Here is a 15,150-nt window from a genome sequence, read left to right on the forward strand (position 1 = left end):
ATATGTATGATGGGTATATGGGCACGGGACTATGGGATGGAGGATGTGTGATGGGTATATGGGCACTCGACTATGGGATGGCGAATATGTATGATGGGTATATGGGCATAGGACTATGGGATGGAGAATATGTATGATGGGTATATGGGCATGGGACTATGGGATGGAGAATATGTATGATGGGTATATGGGCATGGGACTATGGCATGGAGAATATGTATGATGGGTATATGGGCATGGGGCTATGAGATGAAGGATGTGTGATGGGTATATGGGCACGGGACTATGGGATGGAGGATGTGTGATGGGTATATGGGCACTCGACTATGGGATGGCGAATATGTATGATGGGTATATGGGCATAGGACTATGGGATGGAGAATATGTATGATGGGTATATGGGCATGGGACTATGGGATGGAGAATATGTATGATGGGTATATGGGCATGGGACTATGGCATGGAGAATATGTATGATGGGTATATGGGCATGGGGCTATGAGATGAAGGATGTGTGATGGGTATATGGGCACTCGACTATGGGATGGCGAATATGTATGATGGGTATATGGGCACGGGCCTATGGGATGGTGGATATGTATGATGGGTATATGGGCACAGGACTATGGGATGGAGGATAATTATAATTTGCTATAACTAACCACAGTTAGTTACTATGCCCGGGCAGCGCCGGGCTCTTCAGCTAGTAATATATATATTCCTGCGAACCCTGAACAGTGCTCTACTAATGCTTTCTACAGAAATAGGCCATACAGAACGTCTACTGAGTATAGATGCAATAATGGCTGCCCTATGCATATCCCTACGAGCAGTCAATCCTGCAGGGAGCACATATTCATATTGTCCGAACCCTGGGAATGGTAACTGGTCAGGAGCAGGGGAGAGAATGGGATAACACAAAGTCTCAAAACCGTAACTTGAAGCTACTGGATCACAATAATGCAGAAGCTGTATCTGGACCCCCAAGCCATTATGTATGATGCACGGTACCACTGTCCTCATATGGCAGACGTCAACTGAGCCCTGACCTCAGGTGCATCTGCAGCCTCTGACCCCCTACCCTTGCTGGAAAGGCTTGACTAAGGCATCACAGTCCTAAATCCTGCATAATTTGGGGTTTACTGGTGCACGTAGGGGGTCTGTCCAGAACACCTGCTGCAAAGAGACCCTCTACATAAGAGGTCTCTATATTTATCACTGCACCATTATCCAGCGATGACTCAGTGTCCAAAAGTCCAAGTGTGTGAGACCCTAAAACTCTGCCCAAAACTACATTTATGGTTAAATTAACCCTTGATTTTCACATTTGCGGTAGAAAAGAGAAGGTGAATTGAGGCCACATAGAAAGCCAAGAATAGGATTTGTGACCACTTCAAAACTCCCAAACCAACCACAGATAATGAGACGTCTGAGATCCTGCAGGGAAAACAAACAGAGTAACAGAAAAAAAAGTCAGAGGAGCTGGAAATACAGAGTCCACAGCCAGGGAGAACAGTGGAGAGATTTTGTGCCCTTAAGTATTTTGTGACCTCTGTTATCGTCAATCTACTTTTTGTTACTTTGTATCAATTTTATGTTTACTTTATTCTACAAAATGACCTTCTTTCAGTTTCTCACCTCACCCTAAATGGAAAAGTACCAGATCCCATCCACCCTGCAAATCATGCCAAACTTTTATTACAAAACAATTGCAAGTTTATAATTTTCCAGCCATTTAGCATCAATCATTGTGGTGAAGTCACAAAGATCACATCAACTTCCTGAGGAACTTTTACCATCTGATAAGCCAAATATTCACCGAGACCCTTATCTATATATTTATATGTCCTATCTTACAGGATAACTCCCAGAACCATGCTTAATCACTTTATTGAAAAAAAAAAGAAAAAAAAAAAAAAAAACACATTTCTGTCCGTACGAGAACAATTCCTGCCACTCAAACTGGAAACTCACAGTTACTGTAGGGACAACGGCCTTCATAATCACTTCCGATCTGAAACCGATCATGGACTGTAATAAGATCGCTCCACTTTCAAGCAGTCACATCTGACCCAAGGTTCCTCCATCTGGCAGGACATTTATATGACCCCGCAACTCAGACCTTTGTAGAAGATAATATGGTGACGTTCAAGATGGTACTTAGTTTAGGGTCTCACCATGATCTTGGTTGAAGAACAAATGGATTTCTGGATTTATCATCTGCATAGTCTTTGGTGGTAGATTTTAATATACAGAAAAAAAAACTTTATTGATCACTTGTCTGAGCCAATAACAGAAACATATAAATCAGATCTTGTTACAACCAAGAGGGATTATGGAAAGATGGACACAGGTGTCCCTTTAAAAGGGAGTGATTCCTGCAAGTGTCCTATCAGTAATGGTGTAACTGGAAGCTAATGGGCTCCAATGCAAAAGCTCCGACGGGACCCCCAATTATTTCAAGTCTTTAATTGCATTGTTCTTTTTATGTAGGCTAAAAGAATTTTGTGGGCCCCCTAGGCTCCAGGACCCGGGTGTGATTGCAACCCCTTCCCCTTATTACAGTTACACTCCTGCACAAGACTCCATCGCATGTTTACAATTTACTCAGAACCTACATGAAAAGACACACGAAGGCGGAGAGCAGCCTGGAGGATGATGGGTGTTGTAATACAAGTTACAGCTTCGAAGTCAACTCAGTAATAAATGTTGCAGGAATCAACCCTGGAAAATGTCACCTGCACATACTGTAATTGTGGGTGACAGCCATATGGTGCCATTACGCTGGTAACCCAGCTTACCTAAAGCCCTAATTGACAAATTTACTACAATTGTATCCAGTCTACACAATCCTCTGTACTCCAGACTGATAGTTTGTATTAGTGCAGGTGAAATTTATCAAGAGACAGGAGATGTCCTGTATTTGTGCGGCTCTGGTTAGGCCAGATCAGATACAATTGTAACAGATTCTGAGTGTTGAGATGTATCAGCTCTCTAGATATTTACATCCTCTACATATGACAAGAATGTTACCATGCCCTGACAGAACAAGAAAATATCTTTAAAATTTTAAAATTCTGAAACATTGAACTACTTTTCCGGACACAGTAATTAAGCTTTATTGGCATCAGTCCGCACAATCCCTTTAATAACAGGATTGGGAGAACGCGGCCACAGTGTCCGTCACTATGTGGAAAACTGCACCTGAAACAATAAATACGCAAATATTTACCAGGTGATACAGATCGGCCCTCTGCGCAGGTACGACCGTGGGAAACGCCAGCCTCACCGACCAAAACCACGACGGAAAAAGAGGAGCAAAGAATAAGTAGGAAGTCCACTATTTGGGTCTCGAAATAACCACTCCACATTTATAAATCAAAAATCTAAATCACTGCATAATGGAAAGTCCTGCAACTATGTAATAAAGTTTTGGATGGGGTGAACTGGTCATTTGTTTGTTTTTTTGGTGTATTCTGTGTCATTCCTACTTTTTAGACACATTTGTAAAAGTTGTGCTTCATGTTTAATGCATTTTGTGCCCAAGTTTGTCATTTTTATTTTACGCTCATCGAAAGACGCCGTTCCTCTGTACCTTCCCTGTTTTAGCCATATTTAGGACTTGCATCTATTTTTATAAATGTTTCACAAAAAGTATCAATCACTCCGTTAGGGCATGGCATAAATAGTGGAGTAACATGTCTATAGATAAGTATCTTAAGATGTTCCAAATTTATCAAACAACACAAGAAACTTTGATAAGTTTGGTACAAATAGTGATAAAGCCGCCACAAGCAAAAAGGTCACCATGCAATTCATCTCTTTGTATTTCAGTCCATCGCCATTATCAAGAACTCTTCTTGCTTTAGGTTAAAGGAAACTTCCCAGTTTACATCCATAATCCCTTTGCAGCCATAGATGAATAGGTATTGACATGATTCCTCCTACAGGAGTGTCTGGAAGGAATGAGTGGCCGTTTACTCATCCAATCTAGCACAGGGTGTGCTGAGCTGTCAGTACGGTGAGTGTGAGCTCAGCCGTCCAACCAGGATCGGGATGTGCGGGGGCTTCCTCCATGTGTCTGCTATTCCAGCGATTGGCTACTTAGTTGTCTCTCTGCTCAGATGGTGTGCGCTTTCTCTGCTCTATGTTATCCTGTAATTGATGTTTTCTGCCCGACCTTGGACTTGCCTTGACCATCCGTTTGCCTTTCCCTTTTTTCCTAGATCCATTACCTTCCCGGAATTCTGACATCAGACTGTTGCCTGACGGCTTTGCCTTATCCCTTTATTTATGACGACCAGCCCTCTTGGTATCTGACCCCAAACCTCTCCACTATCCAGCCTCACAGCTTGCCTGTAAGTAGTGACTATCATCACAGATATGATATTGATAGAGCCTGCTGGCTGTAAGAAAACGGAGGGAGGACATTTCAGCTACAATGTATACCTGTCCTTTGGCCATGCCAAAAAAACAAAGTGTGCTTGACTTAGCAAAAAAATGTCAGAGCCAACATAAAAGGTTATAAAGTTATAAAACTTTTACAGAACATTACAGATTATGCATCAAAAAAGATGCAAGTTTTCTTGCAAGGAGGGTCTGATAAATTCAGTAAATGGAATCTTTGTTGTTTATATCCATAGACTGGAAATCTGTACAGATCTAAAACTTTTCACCGATTGGGCATATATAGATAGATAATAGATAAATAGATAGATGTCGCTCATCTTGTGCACATAGCACCAACTATTATCCTGCATATTGGGGCCACAAAGCAGAAACATAGTATTACAACCAAGGAGAAAAAAAGAAAAAAAGGCCTTTACATACTGCCATGTGTTAATAACAATGGTAATCTTTATTGAAAAGTATATAAAAAAAATTGATAAAAACATGGGGCAATTGTCACAGATAAAGAAAGGTGGGTATGTCCGGGACTATAAACCTCATACAAACACAAGTATGCATATATATATATATCTAGAAATATTGGTTGTTTTTTCCTATTATGCACATACAAAAATCAGATATTTAATAGATCAAAAAACAGACAGATTATTAACATATCAGATCTTACTGACAAAGAATTTTATTCTGTGCAAACAAGGGCACACGTGAAAATCCCAATTATTTAAAGGCAAAGTTGCAGTCAATATATGGGGCGTGTAAGGAGGTGTACCTAGCCGCACAAAATATAGTTATAGAGTCAGACCCACATATTCATATCAAAGCAATGTACACAATTATGTCAGCCCATGGTAAGGTAACACAAGAAGCATCATTCAGTAAACATAAGTATACAGATGGTGTAGTTACCTTGAGGATATAACCTGGGGGACCCACCACACCCGACGCGCGTTTCGCTTTGAAATGCTTTGTCCAGTGGTTATATCCTCAAGAGAACTATACCTATGCTTACTGAATGATGCCTCTTTTGTTACCTTACCATGGCTGACATAATTGTATACATCACTTTGATATGAATATGTGGGTCTGACTCTAAAACTATATTTATCTTGTGTGGCTAGGTACACCTCCTTGCACACCCCATATATTGACTGCAACTTTGCCTTTAAAGAATTGGGACTTTTTCGTGTCTGGGCGTGCCCTTGTTTGCACAGAATAAACTTCTTTGTCAGTATGATCTGATATGTTAATAATCTGTCTGTTTGTTGACCCATTGAATATCTGATTTTTTTATGTGCATAATAGGATAAAACACCTAATATTTCTAGATATATACACATATATATACATACTTGTGTTTGTATGAGGTTTACAGTCCCGGATATACCCACCTTTCTTTTTCTGTATCTGTGGCAATTGCCCTGTGTTTTTATTAATTTTATTATATATTTTTCAATAAAGATTACCATTGTTATTAACACAAGTCAGTATGTCAGCCTTTTTATTCATTTGTGCACATAGCAGATTTTTTTTGTATTGAGGGGGCTCATTTACTCCTCAGCTCTCACTGACATTTACTGAGCAGATTTATTTTCGGAGACCGCGCTTCTTGTAAGCCCTCGCTATTAGTGTAATCATTCCCATCATTAGGAGCAGAGAGTCCCTCCGACAGCTGAAAGCATCTATTATAAACAGCGATTTGTGCTGCTGCTCCCAATGGACGCGGATCTCTGACCATCATCTGAGGAGCTCCAGACTGTAGGATCATTTATTAGAGGCCGGGATGGAACATAACGATTCGCGCAGCTTATGTCAGATACCGGAACAGGGAGACGGACACAATACAAAGTACCAAGAAGCTCAGGCATAGACCTAGACCATCACTAACAGACCTAGACCATCGCTACGGCCATGTTCACACAGTCAGTATTTTACATCAGGAGTGGTGATTATTATTATTATGCATTTATATAGCACCATTTATTCCATGGCGCTTTACATGTGAAAAGGGGAAAAATAGACAAGTATAGTAAACATGTGCAAGACAAGGGACACACAAGTACAGGAGAAGAGGGGACCCTGCCCGCGAGGGCTCACAGTCTACAGGGGTGGGTGAGGATACACTAGGAGAGGGGAGAGCAGGTCGTGCTGTGGTTCAGTAGACCGAGGATCATTGCCGGCTGTAGGCTTGTCAGAACAGGTGGGTCTTCAGGTTCTTCTTGAAGGTTTCCGTTGAAGGTGAGAGTCTGATGTGTTGCGGCAGAGAGTTCCAGAGTATGGGGGAAGCACGGGAGAAGTCTTGTATGCGGTTGTGGGAAGAAGAGATAAGGGGGGAGTAGAGAAGGAGATATTGAGATGATCGCAGGTTGTGTGTGGGTAGGTACCTAGAGACCATGTCACAGATGTATGGAGGAGACAGGTTGTGGATGGCTTTGTATGTCATGGTTAGGGTAATAAATACAGAAGTGGTGACGTGTTTCTTTCATACTTTTCCTCTGATTGTTCCTCTCCTTATTTTGATTTACAAATACTGATGTAAAATACTGACCGTGTGACCATAGCCTTAAAGGGAAACTGCACCTTTAACAATTCAATATAGTTATTAAAAGTAACAACCCAGCAGGATCGCTTATATTTTTCTTGCTATTTTATATATTTAGAATTACCCTTCTGTATTTGTTATGCATATGTAGAAAAAAACTGATCCTGGAAACCATCAGTAAGCTGCTGTTGAAAGAAATGTACAGACCTAGAACATGGCAAAGAGGGAAACTCCAGCTTTAACACTTCTCTATAGTTATTAAAAGGACCCAGCATGATATCAGAAATATTTGAGCTATTTTCATGCATTTCCAATTAGCCTTCTGCATTTGCTATGCTTGCAAACCATCAGTAAGCTTCTTTTGACAGAAGTGTTCTTATCAGTATTGTCTTTTTTTAACACTTAAGCCCCCGTTACACATAGCGATATCGCTAGCAATATCGCTGTAAAGTCACCGATTTTGTGACGTAGCAGCGATATTGCTAGCGATATCGCTATGTCTGATACTTACCTCCGACCGGCTCCCCCGCTGGTTATCGCTGATCGCGCGAGAAGCTCCTGGACCATTTCTCGTTGTCAGCTTCCTGCTGGGCTTCCTGTGGCGCTGACGAGCGACGCGTGGACGCGGGCGGGAGGACGTCATGATCGCCGCGTCTGACAGGTGAGTAGCGACCCCCGACCCCTGCGATGTCGCTGGTGAGATCTGCCTGTGTGGCAGCTCACTAGCGACCACTTAGCGATGTACCAGCGATCCATATAGTTGTCAGGATCGCTGGTGCATCGCTAAGTGTAACGGTACCATGAAAAGAAAAGATCCACTTAGGAGTCAATAATTAACACTTCTCTATAGCTACTTTTTTTTCTCTGTTTATGTCTAAAGCTAAATTCAGAAATCTGCCACTAGAAAGCAGTCTATGATGGGAGTGGGATGACGGTGACATACAGCAGATGAAGCGCAGATGCTAGGTCACATGGCTGATGTCCACTGTCACACGTAACCAGCAGGATTTTAATTGCTGCTTTGGATGTGAACAAAACTGAAAATAGACAGAAATTCTGTAAAGTTTGATATTTTTTTTATTTACAACCTCTGTTTTATTAGCGGATTTACACTTGATACCTCCTAATGCCCAAATAAAAGGGTCCGTCAGCCTCCGTAAAGGCAGCTAATAATGTCATTGTGCATTTATTATGCTGTGAGACAAATCTCCAAGTCTGAACTGGAAGCAGCAGTCGCTCCTAATATCTTCCCAGGTTTTTATGTCATTATGTCGGATACGTGAGGGGAAAGGGTGTGTGGAGACCAGAGGGAAGTGACCGCCGGGATCAAGTATGTTACATGACAATATAAGAAAAGCAGAAAAGCAGGTACCATGATGAAATCCCAGGGATAAGAATAGATTTAGGAAACTTTGCAGAGCGCGGCTGCTGCAGAACCTCTCATGGGGCGTTTACCACCACTGTAAATGGTCCTGAAAAAGGTTTTTTACAGAGGTTTTTTTTTTCTGCAAATGTTAGCCATAGAAGTGAATGACCATCCATATAAAAGCAATCCTGGATATTACTCGGCTTTCCCAGAAACAGATATGACTAAGACGCTGTAGGATCTTTTTCCCTCTCGCTCCTCGTGGCCTCCATACTGTCACGCAGTCACCAGGTCTCCTGTTTGGAGTTATGGGGGCAGATGTAACTTTCACATCTGGCATCGTTACGCCGCAGCCTTGAGAGATGGGCATGTCATGCACCATTAGCAGATGTGCCGTCTGTACACAATGTGTCATTTCCTATTACATGGGAGTCTCCCCACTTGGAAAGGGTCTAAAGAACAAGGATCAACCGGTCCCACGGTGCTGAGATATTTGTCGGCAGGACCTTCTGACTCAGCTGTGCCGCCCTGTGTTCCCATAGAATAATCCGTAGTGGAGGATGCTCATCAAGGCAAAGGCTCACTATGGAAAAACGCTTAACTGGTAATTCCCAACATTCTGGAAAATCTGCCCCCGAGAGGTGGGAGCTGCCCCTCCATACTATCGATTGTGCCATTAAGTATTTCATATTTACAATCTAAATATTGTTATTTTTTTATCTTTTTATCTATTGATATTAAAAGGGGTTTTCTGTACTTGATAAATGGGTAAAATTGCAAAGTGCTTGTAACAACCGGCAACTTACAATTGCAATTTCCTTTTTATTATAAAGTCTTGAAAATGGAAGAATTTTTAACTTTCTAATTTACTACTAATTACCTAGGTTACTGGCCACCACTGAAATCTAGGAGAAGTGGTCGGTTTCCTAGTCATGGAGTGCATTGCTATAGAGCTTGTAAGCGCCACTCTGAAGCTGGCGGCATCGCTGGATCTCAGCTGCACTGTCCTTTTGCTCCTCCAAAGCTGCAGAGGTAAAGCTGCCTCTTATAGCGGCATCGGAGGGCACATAGTGTGGGTAAATACCACGGCCGTGCCGCCGGTCCGAATAGTCAATCTTCAGGAGCGCATTGTCCCCAGGCAGGAAGCCGTGATGCAGAGGAGCGTGGTGCTCCTGAAGAAAAGAAGAGGCAACAAACTCTTTAAAAGGAAAATAAAATCGGGTATCAGAAATTTAGTCACCATTCAAGGGATGAAGGGACATAATGCTAGGAGAGGGTTAATGGAGACAGCCAAAGGGCTACCCCCCAGGTAAGACGCTACCCCCCAGGTAAGACGCCATCGCCCAGGAAAGACGCTACCCCCCCAGGAAAGACGCTACCCCCCAAGGTAAGACGCTACCCCCCAGGTAAGACGCTACCTGTTGTGAGTTCATTTTCCCCTCCGTCACTGAGGCCTGGTGACCTCCCTATTCTAGTGAAGGAAGGTAGTGAGCCTGATTATCAGGCACCTGGGACTAATGAAGACGATTGGCTGAGTGGAGTCACTGACTGGATTTAAGGCAGCCTACTCCCTTTCTGCCCTGCGGGTGACTTCTCTGTGGACTCTTGGACACCAGTCTGATTCCTGCTCTCCTAAAGCTAAGTTTTCTGTTTTGCCTTTTTGCATCTAAGATTTGTTTTTGTTTTTCTTGCTTTTGGATTCTGCCACTCCCTGCTGGAGTGTGCAGTGTTCTGTTAGCTCTGTCTTCTGAAAGTACCTGAGTGCTGATTTAGTTTTTGAAGCTGTTGCTTCAGGGCCATTTTTATATCAGCTTGTTGGCTTTTGTCTCTGATAGGGTTTTGGCAGATTGCAGACAGCAGCCTTCCTATCCGTTCCTATCTAGGTAGTTTTTGGCCCCGTCTTTGCTCAGCCTGTCTTTCTGTCTGTGTAAGTGTTTTCATCTTGCTTCAACGTCATTATATGTGGGGGGCTGCCTATTGCTTTGGGGTCTGCTCTGGGGCAGTTAGATTTCCCCTTTCCTTCTTTAGGCCTATGTACAGTGGGGAAAAAAAGTATTTAGTCAGTCAGCAATAGTGCAAGTTCCACCACTTAAAAAGATGAGAGGCGTCTGTAATTTACATCATAGGTAGACCTCAACTATGGGAGACAAACTGAGAAAAAAAAATCCAGAAAATCACATTGTCTGTTTTTTTTTCATTTTATTTGCATATTATGGTGGAAAATAAGTATTTGGTCAGAAACAAGCAATCAAGATTTCTGGCTCTCACAGACCTGTAACTTCTTCTTTAAGAGTCTCCTCTTTCCTCCACTCATTACCTGTAGTAATGGCACCTGTTTAAACGTGTTATCAGTATAAAAAGACACCTGTGCACACCCTCAAACAGTCTGACTCCAAACTCCACTATGGTGAAGACCAAAGAGCTGTCAAAGGACACCAGAAACAAAATTGTAGCCCTGCACCAGGCTGGGAAGACTGAATCTGCAATAGCCAACCAGCTTGGAGTGAAGAAATCAACTGTGGGAGCAATAATTAGAAAATGGAAGACATACAAGACCACTGATAATCTCCCTCGATCTGGTGCTCCACGCAAAATCCCACCCCGTGGGGTCAGAATGATCACAAGAACGGTGAGCAAAAATCCCAGAACCACGCGGGGGGACCTAGTGAATGAACTGCAGAGAGCTGGGACCAATGTAACAAGGCCTACCATAAGTAACACACTACGCCACCATGGACTCAGATCCTGCAGTGCCAGACGTGTCCCACTGCTTAAGCCTGTACATGTCCGGGCCCGTCTGAAGTTTGCTAGAGAGCATTTGGATGATCCAGAGGAGTTTTGGGAGAATGTCCTATGGTCTGATGAAACCAAACTGGAACTGTTTGGTAGAAACACAACTTGTCGTGTTTGGAGGAAAAAGAATACTGAGTTGCATCCATCAAACACCATACCTACTGTAAAGCATGGTGGTGGAAACATCATGCTTTGGGGCTGTTTCTCTGCAAAAGGGCCAGGACGACTGATCCGGGTAAGTGAAAGAATGAATGGGGCCATGTATCGTGAGATTTTGAGTGCAAACCTCCTTCCATCAGCAAGGGCATTGAAGATGAAACGTGGCTGGGTCTTTCAACATGACAATGATCCAAAGCACACCGCCAGGGCAACGAAGGAGTGGCTTCGTAAGAAGCATTTCAAGGTCCTGGAGTGGCCTAGCCAGTCTCCAGATCTCAACCCTACAGAAAACCTTTGGAGGGAGTTGAAAGTCCGTGTTGCCAAGCGAAAAGCCAAAAACATCACTGCTCTAGAGGAGATCTGCATGGAGGAATGGGCCAACATACCAACAACAGTGTGTGGCAACCTTGTGAAGACTTACAGAAAACGTTTGACCTCTGTCATTGCCAACAAAGGATATATCACAAAGTATTGAGATGAAATTTTGTTTCTGACCAAATACTTATTTTCCACCATAATATGCAAATAAAATGAAAAAAAAACAGACAATGTGATTTTCTGGATTTTTTTTTCTCAGTTTGTCTCCCATAGTTGAGGTCTACCTATCATGTAAATTACAGACGCCTCTCATCTTTTTAAGTGGTGGAACTTGCACTATTGCTGACGGACTAAATACTTTTTTTCCCCACTGTATCTCTCCGGCTGTGATCGAGGGGTCTAGGTCATCGTAGGAATCCCCCACGGCTACTGCTAGTTGTGTTGATAGGTTCAGGGGTCTGCAATCTGATAGTTGCCAACTTCTCTGGTTTTCAGGACTTAGCTAGCATTTCTGTTTTTGCCTCCTACGGTGACTCAATCATAACAGAATCACCCGCCCTACCGCAGATCCTGGGGTACTCAATAGCAGGAAATAATTGTGTTTAAAAAAAAAAAAAAAAAAAAAGTTTGTATATTCTTTCCTCTATATCTCTGAGGCCGTAGGGGGAATTTTTTTTCCTCTCAATGGAGATTAAGCAAGTGTCTGATCGTGTGGAGCAGCTCGCTGCTGAAGTGCGAGGAATTTCCACCTATCTTGCTCGTTCACATGCAGTTGAACCAAAGATCCCCACACCTGATGTATTTTTTGGGGATCGATCTAAATTTTTGAGTTTCAAAAATAAATGTAAATTATTTTTTGCTTTGAAGCCTAACTCGTCAGGGAGCCCTGCCCAGCAGGTTAAAATTGTCATCTCTTTGCTGTGCGGTGATCCCCAGGATTGGGCGTTTTCTTTGAAACCAGATGACCCTATTCTGACTAATGTGAACGCATTTTTTCAAGCCTTGGGGTTGCTGTACGACGAACCTAATGCTATTGATCAGGCGGAAAAGACCCTGTTAGCATTGAACCAGGGTCGAGAATCTGCAGAGCTGTACTGTCAAAAGTTCCGAAAGTGGGCGGTCCTTACTACCTGGAATGATAATGCCTTGGCTGCTCTCTTTCGGAAGGGATTGTCAGAAGCCGTAAAAGATACTATGGTGGGATTTCCTGTTCCCTCTGGTCTGGACGATTCTATGTCTTTAGCCATTCAGGTTGATCGGCGTTTACGTGAACGCAGGATTACACGAGAGGTGTTGCCACCGGTTGAACAGACGTCTGAACCTATGCAATGTGATAGAGTTTTGTTTAAGGCGCAACGTCAGGAATTCAGAAGGCGCAATAAGCTGTGTTTTTTCTGTGGAGATGCCTCACATATTATTTCTGTTTGTCCTAAACGAGAGAAACGCTTTGCACACACGTTTTCTGTTGGTGGGTTTCAGCCTAAGTTTCTTCTGGCTATTACTCTGATCTGCTCCCTGTCCACATTTTCCGCCAAGGCTTTTGTGGATTCGGGAGCAGCGCTAAACCTAATGGACTTGGATTTTGCTAAACGTTGTGGATTTCCGTTGACACCTCTGCAGACGCCTATCCCTTTGAGGGGGATTGATGCTACACCTCTGTCTAAAAATAAACCTCAGTTTTGGACCCAGTTGGTCATGCGGGTCGCCCCAGACCATCAAGAAAATTGCAGATTTTTGGTGTTGCATGGTCTGCATGATGCCGTTGTTCTGGGGTTTCCCTGGTTGCAGATTCATAATCCAGTTTTGGATTGGAAGTCTGTGGTGAGTTGGGGTTGCCGGTGTACCTTTAGTGAGGCTCCGGTTTTTTCCACCTCTCCTCAGTCGCATGAGGTTCCTGACTATTTGGCGGACTTCTATGATGTATTTAGTGAGAATGAGTCTGCGTCCTTGCCTCCTCATAGGAGTTATGACTGTGCTATTGAACTAAGCCCGGGGTGTAAATTTCCTAAGGGTCGGCTTTTCAATTTATCTGTACCCGAGCACGAGGCTATGCGGTCCTATATTAAGGAGGCGTTGGAGAAGGGTCATATTAGACCATCCTCTTCACCCTTAGGTGCCGGTTTTTTTTTTGTGGCCAAGAAGGATGGTTCTTTAAGGCCTTGTATTGATTATCGTGCCCTCAATAAAATTACTATTAAATATCAGTATCCGTTACCCCTGATTTCGGATCTATTCTCTAGAGTCATAGTTGCTTGCTGGTTTACCAAGCTTGACCTCAGGGGGGCGAATAATCTTATCCGCATTAAGCAGGGGGATGAATGGAAGACGGCGTTTAATACTCCGGAGGGACATTTTGAGTACTTGGTGATGCCTTTTGGGCTCACTAATGCCCCTTCTGTCTTCCAGTGCTTCATGAACGATATTTTCCGAGACTTTGTCGATAAGTTTTTGATTATCTATCTGGACGATATTTTGATCTTCTCCAAGGATTGGGATTCTCATGTGGAACATATTCGGACTGTGTTCCGGATCTTGAGAGAGAATTCTCTGTATGTCAAAGGATCAAAATGCCTTTTTGGAGTACAGAGGATTTCTTTTTTGGGATATATTTGGTCTCCGTCAACTATTCAAATGGACCCGGCCAAGGTACAGGCCATTTATGATTGGGTTCAGCCCACTTCTTTGAAGGCCCTCCAGAAGTTTTTGGGTTTTGCTAATTTTTATCGGAAATTTATAGCAAAATTTTCTAGTATTGCCAAACCATTGACTGACCTGACCAGGAAGGGTGCGGATGTGTTGAATTGGTCTCCGGAGGCGGTTGCTTCCTTTCAGGAGCTGAAGCGTAGATTTACCTCGGCTCCGGTTCTGCGGCAACCTGATGTCTCACTCCCGTTTCAGGTAGAGGTGGATGCTTCTGAGATTGGTGCAGGAGCAGTGTTGTCCCAAAAGGATCCGGTAACATCTAAAATGAATCCCTGTGCTTTCTTTTCCCGAAAGTTCTCTTCATCTGAACGTAACTATGATGTGGGGAATCGGGAACTGTTGGCCATGAAATGGGCATTTGAGGAGTGGAGACATTGGTTGGAGGGAGCCAAACATCAAGTCGTGGTCCTCACTGACCACAAAAATTTGATTTACCTAGAGTCGGCTAAACGCTTGAACCCTAGACAGGCTAGGTGGGCCTTGGTTTTTACACGTTTTGATTTTGTGGTCTCTTTCCTTCCTGGAACTAAGAATGTCAAGGCAGACGCCCTCTCTAGGAGTTTCTTTGCTGATTCTCCTGTGGTGACCAAGCCTGCTACCATCTTAGGCGAAGGGGTAGTTCTTTCTGCCATCTCGCCCGATTTGAGACTTGCTCTGCAAGAGTTCCAGGAGGACAAACCTGAGCGTTGCCCCAGTGGAAAGTTGTATGTTCCTGACCAGTGGAAGAAGAGAGTGATGTCTGAAGTTCATTGCTCTGCATTGGCTGGTCATCCGGGTATTTTTGGTACTAGAGATCTGGTGAGTCGCTCTTTTTGGTGGCCCACCTTGTCTCATGATGTCAGGAATTTTGTGCAGTCCTGTG

General features: G+C 43.3%; 1 protein-coding gene and 1 long non-coding RNA gene across 10 annotated transcripts in view; one reads left to right on the top strand and one right to left on the bottom strand.

Moving 5' to 3' along the window:
• The window catches only part of LOC141049184 (uncharacterized), a 42,390-nt gene extending 38,038 nt beyond the window's left edge, over window positions 1-4,352 (top strand). Inside the window, exon 3 of the long non-coding RNA XR_012220274.1 lies at window positions 4,227-4,352. This is a non-coding gene — a long non-coding RNA (uncharacterized lncRNA). The remainder of the gene's footprint in view (window positions 1-4,226) is intronic.
• Window positions 1-15,150, bottom strand: part of TNS1 (tensin 1) — a 461,328-nt gene that overhangs the window by 205,722 nt on the left and 240,456 nt on the right. The window lies entirely within an intron of this gene.

Source organism: Dendrobates tinctorius, unplaced genomic scaffold, assembly GCF_039654945.1.
Source record: "Dendrobates tinctorius isolate UK_male_01 unplaced genomic scaffold, ASM3965494v1 ptg000143l, whole genome shotgun sequence".
NCBI lineage: Eukaryota > Metazoa > Chordata > Amphibia > Anura > Dendrobatidae > Dendrobates > Dendrobates tinctorius.